Source organism: Octopus sinensis, linkage group LG5, assembly GCF_006345805.1.
Source record: "Octopus sinensis linkage group LG5, ASM634580v1, whole genome shotgun sequence".
NCBI classification, from domain to species: domain Eukaryota; kingdom Metazoa; phylum Mollusca; class Cephalopoda; order Octopoda; family Octopodidae; genus Octopus; species Octopus sinensis.
This window is the reverse complement of record NC_043001.1, coordinates 67,966,967-67,982,248: the sequence shown is the minus strand read 5'-3', so window position 1 is coordinate 67,982,248 and position 15,282 is coordinate 67,966,967.

Genomic DNA, 15,282 nt, shown 5'->3' with positions numbered 1-15,282 from the left:
AAGTTTTCATCGTTCCCGACACAATCAAGTGTCTCTTTGGTTAACTTAAAGCAGTTTTGGCACAGACTTGGCAGACACGCGTCTCATACCCAAATCTTCAGAGATAATGGACTGAACTGAACCATAACTAATCTACACATCCTCTGATAACTCATGGATGGTGATTCGATGATTTCCACTCACAGCCGCACGCACATGTTTTACTCAATTCTGCTAATCGTGGGTCTCCCAGAAACCTTCGTCAATATCGACATATATTCAGCCATCTTAGAAACGTTTGAACCAATCGTACACTTGTATGCGGCTCATACATTCCTCTCATACACTTTTTGCAACTTTACGTAGGCCTCTGAGCAGGTATCACCATGTCAACTTTCTGTATCAAGGTCAGTGCGACGATCACACACTACACACCTTCCTTCAAAGCACTGCTGTAAACAGCGGAAGTGAACGCTAAAATTTAGTGTGCATGCACAGCAGAGTTCAAGGTCAATCTTTGCCAAGCAGCTTCACTCTGTGTGCTTTACTTTCGTTACTATGGCAACAGTCCGGATACTTATTGATCACACCTCGTATGTGCATATGTCTACATTTTCATGGTTTATTCTTGAATTTCTCACCAACAGAGAAAGTGCCTAGTCTTCTAGGTTGTTTCAGTGGAATTTAGATAACACGAAACAAGATAGACTTGCATACATGTGTGTGTGTATGCGTGTACGTTCGTATATACCCATGTATGTATGCATGTATGTATGTATGTATGTATGTATGTATGTATGTATGTATGTATGTATGTACGTACGTATGTATGTATGCATACATGCGTGCTTGTATATATATATATATATCTTTAAAATTGAAGTTTTGTGTGTGTGTGTGCGTGTGTGTGCGCGTGTGTGTGTGTGCGTGTGTGTGTGTGCGTGTGTGTGTATGTGTACAAAAATTTAATGTACCTCAATACCTTCTACATCTTTCATCCAATTTCTTTAAAATTTTATATACAGCTGCTTCATATCCCAGACACGAACATAAGCTAATTAGATTTTTCAAGATCGATATCGGGGTCTCTAGAGCGATGGGAAACCAACAATAGATGATTCCTATTCATTTGCATTAATCAGCTGTTTTATGATTTGTAGGGTCTTCCATACTTTTTTGCTTATTTATTTATTTCCAGTGTTCACTAACGACGGTGATTAAATTGACTAGGAACGCTGAATGTATACATTTTCATAATTCTCAACCGATTTTCACTAAAATTTACACACTCATTACTTATGTCCCAAGGATGGTCGTGCACTAAACATTTTGCTCAGAGCTCCAGCATAAATGGACCTAAATGGGCACATATTTTTGTATACTATTTTAATCTGTATATATATATAAGGCAAGATGTGTGTGTGTGTACGTGATTGTAGTTTATGCACATCCACAAATTAACACGCATGTCGCTCGAATTTTAGGAGGACTTTCGTCAGGACCCTAGCTGTATTTTCGTCAAATTATTTTCCCCCGAGGCACCCGCGAATAGCGGTAAATAATTTTGAGCCATAACTTCTAAATTTTTACAGCGATGAAACCTACCATTGTTTACAAAGCAAACATGGTTTAGGTCCCCTCCTAGCAACGGTGTAAAGAGAGGGACGAAGGGGGAGAGAGAGAGAGATAGCAGATTTTTTTAATTTTCGTCTTTTGACTGGCAATAACAGACAGACAGATGTTGTTATGTATGTATGTGTGAATGGCTTCAGTCACACATACACACACACGAGCATGTATGCGTAAAAGACACATGTATGTAATGTGTGAGTATGTGTGTGTGTGTGCGTGTGTGTGTTGCACGTATATATATATGGGCAACATAAACGATATTCTCCGTTTCTCCACAACTAATTTCCAAATTAGCTAAATCCGTTGCTCTACTCATAGCGATATATAGCCGGTCGTGCGTGAACATGGGAGAGAGCAGAGGCTACCAGAGCAAAAGACCTACGTGTTGACTGTAGAAACGCTCCTTCGCAAACGATCAGCTATTATTTTGTAAACAATGTTTCGAAACTGTTCGTGTTTTCGAAAGAAGTATGACTTTCACATCTCTGCGGGAGAAAGTAGGCTTCTCTATTCCTGTTACAAAACTTACTTCCGGGTACCAAATTTGCTTCAACTGATGGTATTACTCGGGTAGGAGGTGGTGGTAGTGGTGGTGGTGGTATGACAGTGGCAGGGGCAAAGGCGTGCAAAAACATGTATGCAATAGGTGTATGTACGTATATGTTTGTGTGTGTGTGTGTGTGTGTGTGTGTTGCCCATATATATAAACTTAGTTGTGATCTGAACATAACCGCTTCTCAACCTATGGGCAAAGTGGAGTTAAATGAAAAAAAAAGAAGAAAAAACAATCGATGGGTGGAAAAAATGGAGAAACCGATTCCTTATGGGATTTCTCAATCAAATTGTCAGCAAAATTGCAGCCAAAAGTTTACCAATTTCAACGGATTTCACTCAAATTTGACGTCGATGTTACTTAGTTTGCTTTGAAATAAAGAGCTTGATTAGCTTAATAATCTTAACTTAATCCCGAGCAAAGCCGGGCTATACTGCTAGTCTTTGTATAAAAGTGAAAGGACTTTGTCTATTTATTTCCACTGTCAACCTACCACGGTGATTAAATTTACTAGGAACACTGTATGCGATGAATATCTAATACCAAACAATCTTAATCTCCATATTTAAACTGCATTAAACTTTGGCAAGCTTACATTTACCTATTCTGAGTTATTTGAAAGGTGATGTTCCCTCCTTCTCTTCTATTTGTTGATACCTTTGTTTACTTACTAATGCGTTGTTTCACTTTAAGGATACTTATTTACCCATCCATTATGATATTTCGACTGTTGTCCATTGTTTCAAATACGTTTTAGCATTGTCGTTCTAGCCTTTTTTAAATAATTACATACGATTCGTCCCAACCTTTAAATAAGCGTTTTGCTTCAACTAGCGGGAGCTATACGTATCGTTCAGAAAGCTCCATACCAATTTAACTTTATGCAGCATTCGCTGTTAGTTTATGCGCAGGCTATGTGGGAAGATAGAATAAAAGGGCGTTTGTTAGCGTATCTCTCCGAAAAAATAGCTCCCTTTACCGTTGAAAAAAATAAACTCGCAGGGGACAATTTTCAACGTCTTCCTTCAATTTCATTACACCATTTAAGTGGCTGTTTCTGACAAGAAATTTCGCTTTCATGTAAAACAACTATATTTTGTAGTCATTATCTGTAATCTACTCCCAAAACACTTTCATATATATATATATATACATAAGTAGTTCCCTAATCAGTTTTCATGACTCAAACAACAGGTATTTAAGCAACGTTGGGTTCCTAACGGTCTTGCACTAGTTTTAAGGTTCGTTCCGATGATAACAGGAAAATCTACAGTCGTTGAACTAGTGTCTGTTTTAATTTTGAGACCGAAAGAATTAAAAACCTGTTTCTTTTGCTTAGTCTAGGGATTGGTTGTTGGTGACTTTTGTTATGGTTAAGGCGTCGTTTTTGTGTAAAATAAAAGTCATGAAGGAAAATAAGCTACGTAAAATGCTTTGTGTCTTGATCTATATATATACCTGCTAGTTCACAAACCTCTGCGTCATCGAAGAACCCATGCTTACATCAAGTGTACTGCTCGGTTAAGAATTCTTAACGTATGAAGAGCAGGATTCTTCTGGCGTATATTATTACTTTCAAATCGTTATGTTCTCTGGCGCAATGCTTCACCTCTCTTCATCTACATACACATTAGCTTTATATACACACACTTTATCCAACAGCGTTATTTACACGCATCAACTGAAAACAGGGACACATACATTCGCTCACATGCATAGACGCTCATTAACACATAAAATTCACGCATAATCATACATAATATATATGCACACAACAGTGTCACACACACTATGTACACATACACACCAACACACCCACCTCAACCAACCCCACACGCACACACACACACAAGCGCACACATACGCTCGCACACGCCTGCATAGGTCCGACTGCTTCTTACACATGCACCTAAAAACGATACAAGAACACATGCACACACACAGACGCTACTCGCACACAAGATACACGTACACATTTGCCTCTACACTCAGATGCTTGCACACAGACATATCTGATAGCCTCTCACACATCCGCTAGACAACCTCACACATTCACACACGCACTTGCCTGCACACACATACGCGCTCGCCTATACACACACATACACACACACATACATTAGCCAGGTCACTGTTGTCGCCCTTGTCACTCATGTCTCTAAACACTTATTTCCTTCCGGTCAATTCAGCATGCGCAACCGTTAATCTGAACACGTTTCTTTCTCGCTATTTTTTCCTATCTCCATTTGTTTTCCCTAATTATTCCTTTCAATAGAAGAGCATAGGTTCGAAACGTCAAAACTTTCTTCCATTTTGCCTGGACGTAAAACTAACACACCTTGTTTCTTGTTCCCTCACTTGTCTGTGTTTTGCATTTTAAATTTTTGTATAATTTTGAACCATACACACACACTCGCACACACAATACACTCACAAACACACACACACATACACACACATACATACACACACAAACACATACTAACGTTTATTTTTACGTTCAATTATAATAAAACAATTTTATATGGATATGTATTTATATATAATGAAAACAATGACAAACAGTAGTAACTTGAAACATGAATTCGAAATGTATTAGCCATAATTTGTTCTAGAAATATTTTAGATATTTTAAGGTTGTTTAATTATAAAATGTAATCAATAAATACATCTTGCAATGTAAAATACATCTTTGAAATGTAAAACAGTACATTATAATCAGTTTGAAATAAAAGGCGCATTACCTATATGCGTGTGATAAAATGAATAGGGCAGCGAAGATACCAAATGAAATGAAGTTTAAGGAAGTGGAAAAATATGTAAACACTTGGTTGGAATTGTAAAGCATATTCTAGTAAAACTTTATACAGAAATCAGGCCTCACCTGAAACAAAATTATACACTTAGAGTAGAATGTCCCTCAGACACAATGCAAAGTATGATGAAAATATTTCACACGGAATCTAGCTCAAGTGCTTCTATGCCTATAGCAGAGAAAAAAAAAAGTGACAAGTAGTTTTTACATTTAGTTTTAATTTACAAAAAAAGTTCACTGACTTTCTCACCTGAAAATAACAGCACACTTGCAATCTGCACTGATAATATGCATAATTTCGAAACGGCCTGTCTGCAGATATCTTTTATCTTTTACTCGTTTCAGTCATTGGACTTCGGCCATTCTAAGGTACCATCTTGAAGGGTGTAGTTAAACAAATCGAACATAGTAGTTATTTTTTTTAAATATGGTATTGGTTTCATCTGTTTCTCATGACCGATGAAATGAAGTGCTTTCTCAAGAACACAGTGCACTCCCCGGTCCAGGAATCGAAACCATATTCTTACGATTGTGAGTGCAACACCCTAACCACTAGACAATGCATCCTCAATGATTTTAAAACATTAAAAAAGAAACAGAGAAGGGAATTTTGAAATAGTTAGATCATAGGCATGCTTGGTTGGGTCTGACTTAGACTTAGACCCAAACAGCAACAACACCAATAAGAATAACATTAACAAAACCAACAGTTCTATCAACAACACCAACAGCAACAACACTACCAAAACTAATAGCACCAACACTATAAACAACAATAACATCACCTCTAGCAACAACAAAACACCAACAAGAGCAACATTAACAACAGCAACTACAACACTAACAACACTAAGACTACTACTAACAACAACAACAACAAACGTAACAATAACAACCACAAGAAAATCTGTGTCTTCTTCACAACATTCAGCGATTCTATTTGTCTCTCAATTTGTTATTTAATTAGTTCTAAGTTCCCAGTTATTGACCTGTCACCTATCCGATACCTTTAGTTTTTGAATCAGTCAATAATCTAGTATTAAGTCAACGCTGTCTTCACAAATTTAAGATACCTAAAAATGTCACCATCATCATCATCATCATCATTTTTAACCCTGGACAGCCCTGACAGAGCAGACATAATTAAAGGTTTTCTAGCTGTAATTATTTCGACCTCTTCAAATATTATCGAATGTATACCTCTGTATTTAAGAACGCAGATGTGGTTTGAGGGAGATTAAGCTGCTATTTCAGCGGCTTCAATAACGACGAAGAGGTTTGCTAATTGGCTTAAGATAAAATCCGTCAAAGTTGATGAATACTTCATTGGAACATTTTAAAAGTTTCCATTAAGACATTACCTACTTCGTCAGATAAAAGTTTTTATCATTATATAGACTTACTAGCAGAGAAACTCCCCGGTACCTTACTTGCTCGGGATTAGATTAGCATAGTCTTTTTATTGTTTTACTTGTTTCGGTATTATAACCCGATTTCATTCGGGTCTACTCAGACCACATTTTAAAGATGAGGAATTCCCCAAAAAAAATAATAGAAAAAAACGAAAATTTTATTAAAAATCTATATCTATATATATATATAAACGGCAGTTTGTCTGTCTGTGTGTCTGTCAGGTTGCACCCTCACCCTGACCACGGCTTTCAACCGATTCTGATGAAACTTGACACACACATAGCCCAATGTCATAATTCAAAACTAACGCAGCGAAAACTTTGAAAAGTTTCCCCAGTTCTGAAAATAATCGATAAATTCGACATGGGGTCGAGAATCTAAGCTTTTTATATGCAACACATTTTCTGTTGTAGTTTTCGAAACTTGCAATCGATTTTCACCAAACTCATGGTGAAGCTTAATGTTACCCTAAGAAACTTAATTCTGATGTTAGTTTTCCATGCAATACCTTACCATCAGAAAAAATCGATAAAATCATGCCATTTTGGGAAATCGCGTTCAAATTCAAGATGACATATTTTCGACAATATCTTTCGCAAATTGGCAGGAATTTTTTTTTTAAATTCACAGCGAGCATCATGTCTGCTCCAAGGAGCTATATGGCCCATTTTATTCCAATAGGATACTTTATTACTGGAAAAAATCGGTTAATTAAATTATATGTGGCACACATAGCAAACCGATTTGTGTATTAAACACAAACTGTCTAGGGTACACAACTCGACCTTTTTATCGCCCAAAGGGACAGCTAGGAACATTCGTATACACAGAAGTATTCGAGTGAAGAGAAGACATTGCAACTTACACATGCGCCTTCGTTCCCTAGAGGGAAAGGACTAGATTGGGATCAGTCGTTGCCTACTAAGGGCTCTTACATACCCGGGCAACGCCGGGCTATGCTGCTAGTCGGTAATAGAAAAGAGCATGCCAAATGTTTAAACAGTCTTTGAGAAGCGATTGGAGAAACCTCATGGATGCAGATGTGCCCCAGGTACCATACAGTGGGATTGAACCCGGAACCATGTGGTTGGAAAGTTAATATAGGCCACGCCTGCGCCTATATTAACTATTTCATATTAACTATTTCATTAAATAAATTCGATGAATGTTCTCCTTCTGACGAGTAGGTTTTCCAATCGCTATGTCTCCCCAAAGCATAAAAACTTATCCAAACCAGAGAAAATTGCTGAATTATTTAATTCCCACAAACTATCACTGTGGTGTAGATTTGTTATATACACACTCTGCTTGCGATATGTTAATATGACGCTAATACAAAACGAACTTTTAGAATGTCTGAAGGAAAACTTACTCCAAGGCACTACAGATTAAAGTCTTTAATAAACCTTCATCTATCGCACAAATAATATTACTATCTAACCTGCAGATAAATCAGTCAGATGAGTTTGAGTGCAGTGAATCACTGATTCTTCTTGACGTCAGACAGCCAACGATATGGGGCATTGAACTTTCAAATCATCCTTTATCTTCCTCTCTCCCTCTCCCTCTTCCCCTCTCTTTCTCTCTCTCTTTCTGTCTGGCTATCTCTTAACCTACTGGCCTGTTTACACCTGTAAACATTCTTATCGATTTGTCAAATGCTGTCATTTATTATCATAAACCCTAATAGTAACCTCACACCTAACTGCTAACCTTGAAAAAATACCATCAAAACAAACATTAAGATTGTCTCAAGTACAGTTGGTGTAACTGTACGTGTTTTTTTAAACTTAACGTATTTATTTTATTTCATATCATTTTGCCTATTATTATTATTAACAGTAGTAAACTGGTAGATTCGTTAGACTGTCGGAGAAAACACCTAGGGGCATTTCTCATTTTCTCTCCTTAGTTCAGACCCTACTTAGCGCCACTTTGCCTTTCATCATTCGGTATCGGTAACAATGGGTACCAGTTGAGCACTTGGAGTCCCTTCCTATAAAATTGCTGACTTTGTGAAAAAATTTGAAATCATTAATAATAATAATAATAATAATAATAATAATAATAATAATAATATAATAATAATAATAATAATAAAATGCCCTGATGCAGTACCAGACAGTGGCTCTCATGGCTTCTGATCTTAACTGATTGGAAGTGTTATCATATACATTGTTTTGTCTTGGTATAAAAGACGGGCTACAGCAAATATTCTGCTCAATACCACAGATTTTCTTGTCGGTTGTTTGACCTTAACCAGTTGACCATATCCCTTAGTGGCTGACGATATGTGCATCTCTGATCACCAACAGAAGTAGTCGGGGAGCATCATAGCCGTGTGTCGAAAGGAATTCTTGGAGGTTTGGATAATTCACTTTTGGAAACATGGGTGGTTCGTTAAACATCCTTAAACAATCCTTATTCAGGGACCTTTTGAGCGGGATGGGCTACTCGACCAGAAGAAAATTCTAACTGGGCCCCACATGCAAGTTCATGCGCTCTTTATCTTGATATGAGATCACCATGTCGCGCATATATAGTTGTGATGCATGTGCCTGGTGTACCCTTATCAGACGAGTAGTCATGATGGGTATACTGGGCTTCGTGTATTTTACCCCAGTATCACTTTAATGGCATGCACTGCTCTCTCACTCAATAATAATAATAATTATTATTATTATTATTATTATTATTATTATTATTATTATTGAGTGAGAGAGCAGTGCATGCCATCAAAGTGACACTGGGGTAAAATATACGAAGCCCAATATACCCATCATGACTACCCGTCTGATAAAGGTACACCAGGCACATGCATCACAACCATATGTGCGCGACATGGTGATCTCATATCAAGATAAACAGCACATGACCTTGCAGGTGGGGCCCAGTTAGAATTTTCTTCAGGTTGAGTAGCCCATCCCGCTCAAACGGTCCCTGAATAAGGTTGTTGAAAGAACCACCCATGTTTCCAGAGGTGAACTATTCAAACCCCAAAGAATCCCTCTCAACACATGGCTATGATGCTCCCCCACTACTTCTGCTCGTGATCAGAGATGCACATATCGTCAGCCACTAAGGGACATGATCAACTGGTTAAGGTCAAACAACTGACAAGCAAATCTATGGTATTGAGCAGAATATTTGCTGTAGCCCATCTTTTATACCAAGACAAGATGGGCTACAGCAAATATTACCACTATTATTATTATTATTATTATTATTATTATTATTATTATTATTATTATTATTATTATTATTATATTATTATTATTATTATTATTATTATTATTATTATTATTATTATTATTATTATTGCCATCTACTTTTAATCTGCATGTTTGATGCAATCACTTGCCGGGGCACACCCAGCGCTCTAGGGCAAGTGAAGGTTAAGAGTTGTTGAAATATAGCTGAAAGCTTGGGGAGGGGAAGTAGACAAATAACTCCATGTAATACAACACAAACATTTACATTGATAGGGTTTTTCTAAGGATGTGGGCAGTACTTGTTAGCACAATCTTTTGGATTTCCTTCAGACATGGTTCTCCAGGGATATTGTCTAGGTGTTTCTGACATCCCTTTTTTATCATACCTAGGGCACCTACAATAACAGGAACAGTTTTTGTTTTAAGATTCCACATCTTTTGTATTTCGATTTCCAGGTCCTTATATTTACTAAGTTTGTCAAATTCCTTTACAGATATATTTTTATCAGTGGGGACGCTTACCTCTATTAGTCTGCAGGTATTTTCTTCCCTGTCTTTAACAATTATGTCTGGTCGATTAGCCTTGATCGTTCTGTCAGTGTTGACTGGAAAATCCCAGAGGATGGTGACATTTTTACCTTCAACAACTAGCTGAGGATGGTGTTCATACCAGTTAGCAGGAGTGCCGAATTTGTAGTGTTTACATATCTTCCAATGTATATACTGTCCTACCCTATCGTGGCGATTTTTGTTTTCGTTTGGTGTCAGCACAGGACATCCCGAAACGAGATGGTCTATTGTTTCGTCAAATGTGTCGCAGAATCTGCATTTAGGGTCAGTACCGTTTCGGAGAACGTTAGCCTGGTAATTTCTGGTAAACAAGCTTTGATCTTGTGCTGCCAGTATGAAGCCTTCAGTCTCTGCTTTCAATCCTGAACTCTTCAGCCACTGATGGGTTGTTGCTTGGTCTACATCAGCATTTTGGCTTCGGAGAATATATTATCCATGCAGGGGCTTGTGGCTCCACCGCCTCTCAATTTGATTCTGCCCGTTCTTTTTTGCAGTCTGCTTGATTCGCTTTGCTTGCCTGGTAGCAGTGGTTTCCGGCTCTTCATCTGATTCAAGGTTAATGTCTAGTTCCCTTTCGAACTTATAAGCTTCCTTGACAATAGAATGCAGCTTTTTGCTGCTTTCGTGTTCGCACGAGATGTTATTGTTGTTGTTATTATTATTATTATTATTATTATTATTATTATTATTATTATTATTATTATTATTATTATTATTATTATTATTATTATTATTCAGTAGTTTTATTTTTATAGCGTGCTTTCACTTCACTACCGAGCGCAGCTCTGTGTGCCTTAGGTATGTGCTGTGATTTGTTGTGATGCTCTGATGGTTATTGTATGGAAAGTGTTCTGCGTAGGATGTATGCAGTGCCTAGTAGTGCAATTTCCTGTATGTTATATGTGTTTATAAGTCCTAGTGTTTTTGTTATGTATTTGTCTGAATATTTTTTTATCATGCCTAATGCACCTACTATGATAGGAATTGTTTGTTTTTAGATTCCACATTCTGTTTACTTCTATTTCCAGGTCTTTGTATTTTGAAAGTTTCTCCATTTCTTTTAGAGACACGTTGTCATCTGCCGGTATTGATACATCAAGTAGAAAGCATTTTTTTCTTCATGATCGCTGACAACTATATCTGGTATGTTGGCCTTAATTTCTCTATCTGTGTGTATCGGCATATCCCAGAGTATGGTTGCTTTCTCGTTTTCTGTGACCTTTTCTGGTGTGTGCCTATACCATCTTTTTTCTGTTGTTATTCCATAATGTTGGCATAGCTTCCAGTGTATGTAGGTTCCAACTCTGTCATGTCTGTGAATATATTCCTTCTTAGCCAGGACTGAGCAGCCAGAGATAATATGATTTATTGTTTCTTGTCCATCTCCACATATTCTACAGTTACTTGTTATATTTCTTTTCATTACATGTTTTGGTAATTTCTGGTGGGGAGGCGTTGGTCTTGTGCTGCAATTAAAAATCCCTCCGTCTCTGATTTGAGTCCTGAGCTTCTCAACCATTGCTGGGATTTTTCTTTGTCTATTTATTTTGCGTTTAGTTTAGTCCAGTATTTACCATGAAGAGGCTTTTCTTGCCATCGTTTTATCATGGTTCGTTGCTGTTCTATTTTTAGTTTGGATTTCATTTGTTTTTTTATTATTATTATTATTACTATTATTACTATTATTATTATTATTATTATTATTATTATTATTATTATTATTATTATTATTATTATTATTGTATTTGCTTGTCAGTTGCTTCACCTTAACCAGTTGAGCATGTCCTTTAGTGGCTGACGATAAGTGCATCTCTGATCACGAGCAGAAGTAGTCGGGGAGCATCATAGCCTTGTGTTAAGAGGGATTCCTTGGGGTTTGAATAATTCATCTTTGGAAACATGGGTGGTTCGTTCAACATCCTTAAACAACCCTTATTCAGGGATGATGATGATGATGATGATGATGATGGTGGTGGTGAGGAGGAGGTGGGGGGTGAAAAATGCCCTGATGCAGTACCAGGCAGTGGCTCTCGTCGCTTCTGATCTTAACTGATTGGAAGTGTTATCATGTACATTGTTTTGTCTTGGTATAAAAGATGGGCTACAGCAAATATTCTGCTAAAACCACAGATTTGCTTGGCAGTTGTTTCACTTTAACCAGTTGAGCACGTTCCTTAGTGGCTGACGATAAGTTCATCTCTGATCACGAGCAGAAGTAGCGGGGGAGCATCATAGCCTTGTGTTAAGAGGGATTCCTTGGGGTTTGAATAATTCACCTTTGGAAACATGGGTGGTTCGTTCAACATCCTTAAACAACCCTTATTCAGGGACCTTTTGAGCGGGATGGGTTACTCGACCAGAAGAAAATTCTAACTGGGCCCACCTGCAAGGTCATGTGCTGTTTATCTTGATATGAGGTCTCCATGTCGCGCACATATGGTTGTGATGCATGTGCCTTGCGTACCCTTATGAAATGAGTAGTCATGATGGGTATACTGGACTTCGTATATCTTACCCCAGTGTCACTTTGATGGTATGCACTGCTTTCTCACTCAATAATAATAATGATGATGATGACGATGACGATGACGATGACGATGATGATGACGATGATGATGATGATGACGATGATGATCATGATCATGATCATAATAATAATAATAATAATAATAATAATAATAAAAATAATAATAATAATAATAATAATAATAATAATAATAATAATAATAATAATATGCCCTAATGCAGTACCAGGCAGTGGCTCTCATGGCTTCTGATCTTAACTGATTAGAAGTGTTATCATGTACCTTGTTTTGTCTTGGTATAAAAGATGGGCTACAGCAAATATTCTGCTCAATACCACAGATTTGCTTGGCAGTTGTTTCACCTTAACCAGTTGAGTATGCCTTTAGTGGCTGACGATATGTGCATCTCTGATCACGAGCAGAAGTAGTGTGGGAGCATCATAGCCATGTGTTGAGAGGAATTCTTTGGGGTCTGAATTATTCACCTCTGGAAACATGGGTGTTTTGTTCATCATCCTTAAACAAACCTTATTCAGGGACCTTTTAAGCGAGTTAGAGTACCCAACCTGAAGAAAATTCTAACAGGACCCCAACGCAAGGTCATGGGATGTTTATCTTGATATGAGATCACAATGTCGCGCACATATGATTGTGATGCATGTGCCTAGTGTACCTTTATCAGATGGGTAGTCATGACGGGTATATCGACCTTCGTATATTTTACCCCAGTTTCAAATTTTGGTACAAGGCCAGCAGGTTTGGGGTAGGTTTGGGCTAAGTTGATTAAATTGACCCAAGTGTTGAACTGGTACTTATTTTATCGACTCCGAAAGGATGTAAGGCAAAGCCGACCTCGGCGAAATTTGAACTCAGAAGGTAAGGAAGGATGAAATGCTGCAAAGCATTTTGCCCGGTGTGTTAACGATAATGATAATGGTTTCAAATTTTGGCACAAGGCCAGCAATTTCAAGGGAGAGGCTAAGTTGATTACATCGATACCAGTGCTCAACTGGTACTTATTTTATCGACGACCTGAAATTATTTGCCAAAAGTGAGAAAGCTTTAATTCACTTGTACAGACTGTTAGAGTTGTGAGTGATGGCATTGCCATGGAGTTTGGGATAGATAAATGTACGATGTTACTGATAAAAAGAGGGAAATACCCAAGTCAGAAGGGATTAAGCTCCCTACAAGACATTGATCGGAACAATGAATGAGGGTGTACTGGAGACAGATAGATCGTCTGCCAAGAAATGAACGAGGAAATGAAAAATGAATATCTCAAGAGAGTAAAAGGGGTGATTAGCTCAATGTCGATAGATTATACCTACCACTGAAAAGGTGTGGAGGTCTGATATCAATAGAAGGCAGTGTGGAGATTGCAAAACAAAATACACTAAATTGTGAGAGAAACATCCCAGAATTTCAGCTGCCAGAGCAGAGGAGAAAGAGGCTGCGGAAGCAGTAACGAAATACAAGAAAAGAAGGAAACAGGTGCGACAATGAAACAACTGGGGAAAAGAACAACGCCATCAGTATCTCAGTCAAACACAGGACGTCGCAGCAGAGGAGCCTTGATTATGGCTGAAGAATAGAGACCTTACTAAAGAAACGGGACTCATAACAGCTACTCAAAGTCAGTTATTGCAGACGAATATCATTAAGGCCAAATTAGATAAATCCGCGAAAAGTGCGAAGCGTAGACTATGTAATGAGAAAGAGGAATCCATTATGTATATAAATTCTTGTAGTCCTTTGGCGCAGAAGGAATATAGACACAGACACGACTGTGTGGCCAAGGTACTACACTAGAACATATTACGGCAAAAATGTTTTAAAGAAGGAAACAGTACGAACATCAACCAGAACGGATAATAGAGAACGACCAATGCGAGATCTTATGAAATTTTAATGTACAAAATGATCGCGAAATTCATGCCACGCGACCAGATATTATCGTTCTTGATAAGGAGAAAAGAGTACTCTATCATAGATATAGCTACATCTGCGGACATGAATGTAGCGGTCAAAGAATAAAAGATAACTGGAAAATACCATGATCTGTTATGGGTGTCCTCTTTCATCTCATCAGAATATTCTGGTTCTCGATCCTTTGCTGCGAAACTAGAACTGGGATGCGGGAGAGCTGTGTCGGTGTATACGGATGACCCCACGGTAATGATGACAGACAGCACAGAAGTTCAGGTAGTCGATTCCATTTTAAAGTAATGCAAAGCGATGGCAGGAGCAAAGATAAATCCGAACAAGGCGATAGGCTTGCAACTGGAGAAGCAAGTCTATGTCAACAAACATTATAGCAGATCGAGGAAATTTCTCAGAGTCTGGTTTGGCCCATACCACCGGAATGAGATTAAAAACGGGCAAAGGTGGCGAATGATCTCATCGCTTCCCTAATAACTGACCGTCTGACCCTTGTAATATGTCCCGGTTCACGTGTGGCCAGACTGAAGTGTTCACATTTCTGTTTCTCTGAAAAGGATGTGTTCTGCTATATGCGCCACATATAGCTTTTTTCTATACAGCGAGCCAGTGTGGTCTCCGTTTGTAACACATACCTTTCCG